Raw genomic sequence first — 8,968 nt, 5'->3', positions numbered from 1 at the left:
TATTTTTTACATTTTTATCCCCATCTCAGTTTTCTTTCATCCCTCCAGCACACCCTTGTCCTTGTCCCCGGCCCTTCTTTCACTGCATGGATCACCCGTTTCCCTATGCAACCACAAACACATCTCTCTGCAAATGGTAAATGGCCTGTATTTATATAGCGCTTTACTAGCCCCTAAGGACCCCAAAGCGCTTTACACATCCAGTCATCCACCCATTCACACACTGGTGATGGCAGCTACATTGTAGCCACAACCACCCTTGGAGCGCACTGACAGAGGCGAGCAGTAGAGTATTACTTCCTGTTCCAATACACAGTGCTGTTTTTGAGTAGCTTATCTGCATAGCAATTTAATTAAAAACTTCTGTTAACTATAACTTCTGTTTTCATAGTATAATCCTCACGTGTTTCATCCGAAGCACATTTCTGTGTATTCACTACCTAATTTATAGCCAAAGTATTCAGTTACTGTGTCTGTACGCTAGCTTAGCTCATAGCCAACTCGCTAGCAGCATGGCCTCTTCACCTGTCCCTCCTGCACTTTCCTGCTCATTGTGTCAGATGTTTAGTTACTCCTCGGCCTCCTTTAGCAGTAATGATACTTGTAACAAATGTAGCATATTTGCAGCTCTGGAGGCCAGTGGTGGAGCTTAGACAGTTTAGGCCAACATTTTGCTGTGATCTTTAATTTGACTTTCTAGTTATAATATTCATTATTTTATGTTATAATGTAATATGCTGTGCTCCATAAATTGATCCTGCTTTGTTGTCTTTTGTGTTGTTGTAAAGTGTTGGTAGATGTCGTAAAGGGGGTGTGTATTTGCCCACATGTGGGGGCGATGAAAGCTTAGGCAAGTAAGCAGGACGTGGAGCAACAGTTTTCTGACCGTTGCCGTTTATTGTGAAGGAGCAGTATGCAAAAGTTCTCGAGGCAAATCTGGAGTTGTTCGGAGAATTAAACGAGAGATTCGCCACGATTGAGACGAAAAAGGGTGAACTGGCTGTCTATTTACGTGAAGATGCCAATCAGCTGTCACTGGAGGAACTCTTCGGTACCATCAGGACTTTCCGAGGACTCTTCATCAAGGCGCTGAAGGAAAACAAAACTCGGACAGAACAGGCGGCCAAGGCTGAGAAGAGAAAGAAGCAGCTGGCAGAGGAAGAGTCCAAGAGACAGAAAGGAGAGAATGGGAAAATAATCAAAGGTTTTGTGCCGCAGAACGACGGCTGCATCATAGAAAACCTCCTGGCGGACATCGGAAAAGGTTTCAGCCTCAGAAAGATGTCGTAAAGGGGGTGTGTATTTGCCCACATGTGGGGGCGATGAAAGCTTAGGCAAGTAAGCAGGACGTGGAGCAACAGTTTTCTGACCGTTGCCGTTTATTGTGGTTTCGCTGTAACAAAAGGAACGGAAACGGAGCTCCCACCAGAGGCCTTTGTTTTGTATTTTTCGGTTTCTATGGAACAAATAAATTTTCTCTTTTGTTTTAAACATTTGCCTCATTTTTGCTACCAAAAGGCATACAAGCGATTCAAGAAGAGCACGAGTCAGAATCTTTACGTCCCACAGAAGCGGCGTGGAAGGACCGAGTTTGCCGCTACAGCCAGGATTACTGAATTAGAGACTCTGCTTCCCACCCTTCATTCGCCCGTAGCTAGCCATGTCCCTGTAGCTGGTGCAGCCGAAGATAGCGTAGGCCCCGCTAGCTGTTCCCCAGCAGACCCTAAGCAGCTGGGGAAAGAGGGCGGCTGGGTGACTGTGAGGAGGAAGCATAGTCCTAAACAGAAGCCCCAGGTACACCACCAACCTGTTCATGTGTCTAACCGTTTTTCCCCACTCGGCGTGGGGCCGGGTTAGGGCCGGGGGTCTAACTCTGGTAATTGGAACAATACAGTATCCACATCTGAACCAAAGAGTAAAACAGTGAAATGTGGATTATTAAATATTAGGTCTCTCTCCTCCAAGTCTGTTAGGATATGACTTAATAATTGATCAACAAATTGATTTACTCTGCCTTACAGAAACCTGGTTGCAGCAGGATGATTATGTTAGTTTAAATGAATCAACACCCCCGAGTCATTCTAACTACCAGGGGGGGTGGCAGCAATTTTTCACACCAGCCTATTAATCAACTTGAATTAATCTGATGCTTTTCCTGCAGAAGGAGAGTTTTCCTGCAGAAGGAGAAGGAGAAGTGAGGCAGCAGGTGAGTAAGTGACAGAAGTGACGGACAAGGTAAGCGACTCATGTTGTAACTGACGTCAGACGCCGGAGATTTTGGCGGAAAATTAAAGCAAATGGTAGTTTAGATTTGAACAAATTCATTTAAGCTTCAGCATTACCAAATACACTTATCAATTGTCTTATAACTAACACTATTTGTCTAAATAATCTCCAACACCCTGGAGAACAACGGGGAGAGTTTAGAGACTCTCCAAGATTATATTGATCAGTGCTTTCAGGATCTCGTGATGAAGAAGACCCCGTGTGCAGCTTCCCCGGCCAAACCTGAGACGCCGTCGTCGAAAAGACAGCGCCCGGCAGATTCCCCCGGCTCAACATCGCCAGCCGGCAAAGATATTGCCGACATACTGGAGTCAATCGACAAGCGATTGTCCAGTTTCGACGCAAGGCTGTCCTTGGTGGAGATTCTACACCGGGAATTTAAATCCTTGCGAGAATCCCTGGAGTTCAGCCAGCAGCAGGTGGAAACGCTCGCTGCTGAAAATGCCACGCTAAGGGAGTCGGTGAAATGTCTCACAGATAATGTTACCCAGCTCAATAGAGAAAATAAAAAAATAAAAGAAACAGTTATCGATCTACAAGCTCGTAGCATGCGTGATAATCTGGTATTTTCTGGTATTCCAGAAGCCGCTGGAGAGGACGCGGAGACCACGGTAAAAAGCTTCATCAAAACCCACCTGAAGCTGCCGGAGGACACTGTGAAGAACATCGTCTTCGATCGGGTACATCGCCTCGGCCCCATTCGGGCTACGGCCGGGAGACCACGTCCTATTGTGGCCAAATTCGGCCACTTCAAACAAAAGCAACATGTGAAAAGCCGCGGCAGGGAATTAAAAGGAACGGACTTCAGCGTGAACGACCAGTTCCCCAAAGAGATCTTGGAACGACGCAGGGTCCTCTTCCCAATCCGACGCGGCTTCATCCAGAAGGGCTCCCGCGCTGTCATCGCTGTGGACCGGCTGTACGTGGACGGACAGCTCCACCGCGACCCCAACATCACTCCGTGGCTGTATTAACCTCACACCAGATAAGAATCAGCTACACCATTTCCCTATCCACTCACACTAACTTGCATTAACATCTGTTTAACTTACCAGCATCAAATCGCATCTTAAAGTGTGATTTCATAGCAGAATTAACACCGTCACTCTCCGTCAGTGATTTAATTGGAATGTTTACGTTTTGTTTTGCCCTCTCTTTCCCCCCCTCTTGGTTTTATGCTGCTCACCCCTGTCCTTGGTTTCTTTCTTTATTCCTTTCACTGCCTCGATCACCTGCTTCGACACTCATCCACAAACATCCTTTATTTCGACACATACGCACCATGCGCTCAACGGCAGCACATTTACATCAGTCAGACAGCGCACACAGTCATATAAGATACACACACACACTTAAGCCAAGCCTACTCATATTAGTAACTATGCATACACATAGTCAGACTCAGGGAGCATCTCGCCACACATTTTTTCTCTCTCTCCTTCTCTTTATTTATGAACAAGTGACGTATTCTCTCCACCTGGCTAAGCGACGCACACAGCATACATCCCTAGTTATACACAAACATCTATGGGTACACTGAGGTTCATTACATGGAATATAAATGGAGCTGGCTCCAGAGTAAAGAGGTTAAAAATATTTAACCAACTCAAAAAACTACAGGCGGATGTTGTCCTATTACAAGAGACCCACAGACCTCTTAGAGGTTCGAATGAACTTAAAACACCGGAGTTTCCTAATGTGTTCTCAGCTTGTTATAATTCTAGACAAAGGGGAGCAGCAATTTTAATACATAAAAATATTAATTTCACAGTACTCGATACAGTTATAGATCCAGAGGGCAGATTCTTAATCATTAAACTATCTATACTGGATAAAAAGCTATGTATTGCAAGTGTATATGGTCCAAATGTTGATGATCCCTCATTCTTTCACGGTTTTTTCAGTGCACTCTCTGAACACTTAGATGGCACACTTGTTCTTGGAGGCGACCTCAACCTTGGACTAAATGAAGACATGGATAGGCTCAATACAGCGGGAACTCAGCGTAATTGGCAGTCCACAAATATAATCAAACAGTATATGAGCGACTTTGGTCTTTGCGATGCATGGCGCTCCCTTCACCCCACCAGTAAGGAATATACTTTTTTCTCACATGTCCATCACTCCTACTCTCGTCTGGATTATTTTTTGGTCAGCAGCTCACTGCTGAACGACATTTCAGACACTGAGATTCATCCTATAGCTGTCAGCGATCATGGTCCTGTATCTTTAACACTAATGCACAAGAATAATACTACGCCAAGTAAAAACTTAATATATCACTAATATATCACTACTTAAAGATGAAGACTTTATTAAATATTTAAAAAAAAAAAAAGAATGGACTCTATATTTAGACTATAATGACACTCCCGAAACATCAGCTTCTGTTCTATGGGAAGCAGGGAAAGCTGTGATGAGAGGTAAAATAATTTCTTTCTCATCACATAAAAAGAGAAAAGAAAAAAATATTCAGGAATTAGAAAAAAAACATCAAATCACTAGAAGAAGCCTACGCGTCCCACCAAGATCAGGAAACATTGAACAAAATACGCAAAACAAAACTAGAATTAAATGAGATAATTGATAAAAAAAACAAAATTCTTAGTACAAAGACTACGCCTACAAAATTATGAACATGGTAATAAATCCGGTCAATTTCTAGCAAACCAGCTAAAAATAAATAAAGAAAAAACAACTATATGTGCTGTTCAAGATTCATCTGGGAACACAATATATGAACCGATACAAATAAACAACATTTTCAGGGATTTCTATAAAACGTTGTATTCACCACAAATAAACCCATCTAAAAAAGAAATTGATCAGTTTTTGGACAACATAACTCTTCCAAAATTATTGGACACTCAAGCAATGGCACTGGATTCGCCACTGACACCAGGTGAACTCCAGGAAGCCCTGATAAGTATGCACAATAATAAGGCTCCAGGTCCAGATGGCTTTCCTGCAGAATTCTACAAAGAATTCTGGTCGATTCTAGCACCAGTTTTCTACAGAACGTTGTTGGAAATTAAAGAAAAGGGCAGACTTCCATCAAATATGAATTCTGCAAACATTAATCTCCTGCTAAAACCAGGCAAAGACCCTGTATATCCCTCAAGCTATCGTCCAATATCCCTTATAAATGTAGACCTTAAAATAATCTGCAAAGCTCTCTCAAAGAGACTGGAGAAAATAACCCCCCTCTTAATTCATCCTGACCAAACTGGTTTCATAAAAGGTAGGCACTCATCAACAAATACACGTAGATTACTTAATTTGATAGACTACTCATACAGTAAAAACCTAGAAACTACAATATTCTCTTTAGACGCAGAAAAAGCAATCGACAGAGTTAACTGGAAATTTCTATTTGCAACTTTACACAAATTTGGTTTTGGATCCTCTTTCATAAACTGGTTAAAAATATTATATAATTCCCCAACAGCTTGTGTTAGAACAAATGACCAGACATCCTCCAGCTTCTGTCTCTTGAGGGGCACCAGGCAGGGATGCCCACTCTCCCCTTCACTGTTTGCAATTTTTATTGAACCACTAGCAGCAGCAATTAGACAGAATTCAGTAATTAAGGGCATAAAATGCAAGAACGTGGAACATAAAATCAGCCTTTATGCGGATGATGTGTTGCTTTTTCCCCAAAATTCACAAACCAATATCTCTGGGGTGATTGAATTGATAAACTCTTTTGCAAGAATATCAGATTACTCAATTAACTGGTCAAAATCTACAGTTCTACCGATTAATTGCTCCCTCCATAATTCCTCTTCTACACCACTGCAATCGGGAAATATAAAATATTTAGGTATTAATGTTTCTCCCAAGCTTGCAGATCTAATTAAACCATATCCCACTTTTAAAGAAGGTAGAAGATGATCTGGCTAGATGGAAATGTCTACCCATATCACTCATGGGAAGGGTTGCCGCTATAAAAATGATGGTCTTACCAAAAATAAATTATTTATTCTCAATGATCCCAACTAAACCGCCACAAGATTGGTTCAGATCTCTAGATTCATGTATGTCCAAATTCCTTTGGAAAAATAAACCCCCACGTATAAGCTTAAAAACACTACAAAAGACCAAGGATAAAGGAGGACTAGAACTGCCTAACTTTCAGCACTACTTCTTAGCCAACAGGCTTCAGTTTATCTCAGGATGGCTAAAACACACCCTCTTAGATGAACCTTGGCTAGATGTAGAACAAGCACTCTGCAATAATCTAGAGATCTCAGACCTACCATTTATCAGCTCAAACATCCAACGACATGAATGCTTTAAAAGCATCAACATCAGCTCTTCTCTGACAGCATGGTGGGAGTTTCTAAAATTGACGGCGTCTTCATTAATCCCATGCAAACGTACACCTATCTGGAACAACCCTGACATATTACAAAACAATAATATGATAAACTTTTCAGATTGGAGTGATAAAGGAATCAAATATTTAGAACATATACTAGAAGGAACAGAATTTATTCCATTTGACAGACTAGTTGAACAATATGGGATCAACAAGAAAAGATTTTTAGAATATCAACAAATTAAATCCTTAGTAAAAAAGAAATTTAACCTCAGTCAAGTTGAACTACAAACACCACCAAGTGTGGTTCAATTTCTTACTCTTAAAACCCCCAAATTACTTTCCAAAATATACAGAATGCTTTCTAAAACAGATGAATCAATATCACTTCCTATTGCAAAATGGGAAGCGGATTTATCAGTTAACTTAGACCTAAACTTCTGGTCTCAGATTTGCTTAAAAACCTTTCATCTAATTAGAAATCCCAGTCTTCAATTAATTCAATACAAAATATTACATAGAGTGCACTATACAGGTCATCGGATGTTCAAGATGGGCTTTACGTCTACCAACAACTGCTCACACTGCCAAACCAATTCACCGGACAATTATATCCACGCTCTTTGGTTCTGTCCACCAGTTCAGAAGTTTTGGCGCGAGATATGTGAAGACTTATCAAAGTGTCTGAAATGTAACATTCCAACTTCCCCCTTAGTGTGTTTGTTGGGCAGCTTAGATAATGTCACTTCAGAAAAGAATATCGCCCATATGATCTTCACTGCCCTATGCATCGCCAAGAAAACAGTCCTCATGAACTGGAAAAATAAAAATAATCTTAATTCTAACCAATATAGAAATTATCTATTAGATTACATTAGTCTTGATACAGCCTCTGCCACCACATCAGATCAATTGCTCTGGGCTCCTTTGATCAGCTCCATCACCTAGTGGGGGTGGGGGGGGTCATAGTTTGGTCCCGCCTTCACTGTTGTGATTGGTGTGGGGGTAGGGACAGGCTTAGGGCGTCGGGGGGTTCCCCGGAGGCATCTTCCTTGGGGGGCTCAACCCGGGGTAGCGGTCATGTCCGGTTGGGGGCTCTGTTGGCTCTCAGGTGACTGTTTCCTCGCGGCTGCGTGCAGCGGGGCTAGGGGAGGGTCTGTGCTGACGGACGTGGGTTACTGACCTGGTAGCCTGGCTGCCCCTGGATGGGTCCGGGATGGGCGTGAGGTTCTGGGGGCGCTCCGTCTCTGGGCTGGGGCCCTGGCCGGGCCTCGGGGGCTTGGACCCTGGTTGGTGTGTTGCCGGGGTTGTGGGCGGGTGGGTGCATGGGGGCCCAGCCCTGGGGCAGTGTGCCGCCGGTGCGTCGAGCCACCTGGGGGGCTCTTCAACTGGTGGGGGAGATGGTCACATCTTGCAGGAGCTTTCCTCTCCTCAGGAGCTCCCTCTGCAGGAGGGGGAGATACAGGAGAGGTGGAGGAAGATCTCAGCCTGGGTGTTTATTGTCTCATGTAGTCTGGAAGATGAGTGGATGGTGGGGTGGGTGCAGTTTTCTCTGTGGTGGGGTTGGGTGGACTGTCCCGGGCTCTGTGGGGCCGGGGGGCGCTGCTGCACTGGGCCCCGGTCTGGATGGGCCTGGGCCCCCTTTCCCTGGCGGGTCGCGGAGTATGGGGGTGCCTACTGGGGTCAGCGGGGGAGCTGGCCCCAGGGAGGAGTCACTTGCTCCTCCCTTCCTTCCCTCCCCATCTCCAGCTGCCTCTCTCTTCCCGCTCCACCACAACCACCCACACATGCAGGGCCTTGGAGTAGGGGTATGTCACCAGGGTGCAGAGGAGGCTACCCCCCCCTCCCCTCTGTCCCCTTCTGGCTGCCTCTGCCTCAATTTTATCCCACAACTTAGACATTCACATTACTCACACTCTCATTACACATACATATAAGATCTTGGGGGTGGGCACGATACACGGAGTCCAAAGTACCATCAGGGTGTACACCCCACCCCTGGCGTCGTTGCCCACCTCTCAATGTTAAATACACTTAGACATTGAGGGCTAGCAGGAGGGACTATGCGCTTACCTGCTGCTCTCTGGCAGGTAGCTCCATGCATATATGAAAAACAGTCGCCTTTGGGTCGCCAAAAAGAAAATCAGGCAAAGCAAAGGCTGTCAGACGCTGTATCTGTGGATAGTGCTGGACCTCCGAAATCTCAGCGAACTGCAGAGGGTATACAACAGTCTTTCATGCCCTGATAAACTGGCGCCCCCATCGTTTATCAGTGAGATGGCTCCTAACAGACCAATTGTCACTGAGAAGCTTCATTTGCTGCCAGTTCGGAGAGAAATGTTTCCTATGCCATGCTTCCAA

This window comes from Diplotaxodon limnothrissa, linkage group LG7 (genome assembly GCF_057381915.1).
Source record: "Diplotaxodon limnothrissa isolate DT_005_m linkage group LG7, D_limnothrissa_male_GT1.1, whole genome shotgun sequence".
NCBI lineage: Eukaryota > Metazoa > Chordata > Actinopteri > Cichliformes > Cichlidae > Diplotaxodon > Diplotaxodon limnothrissa.
This window is presented reverse-complemented; position numbering follows the sequence as displayed.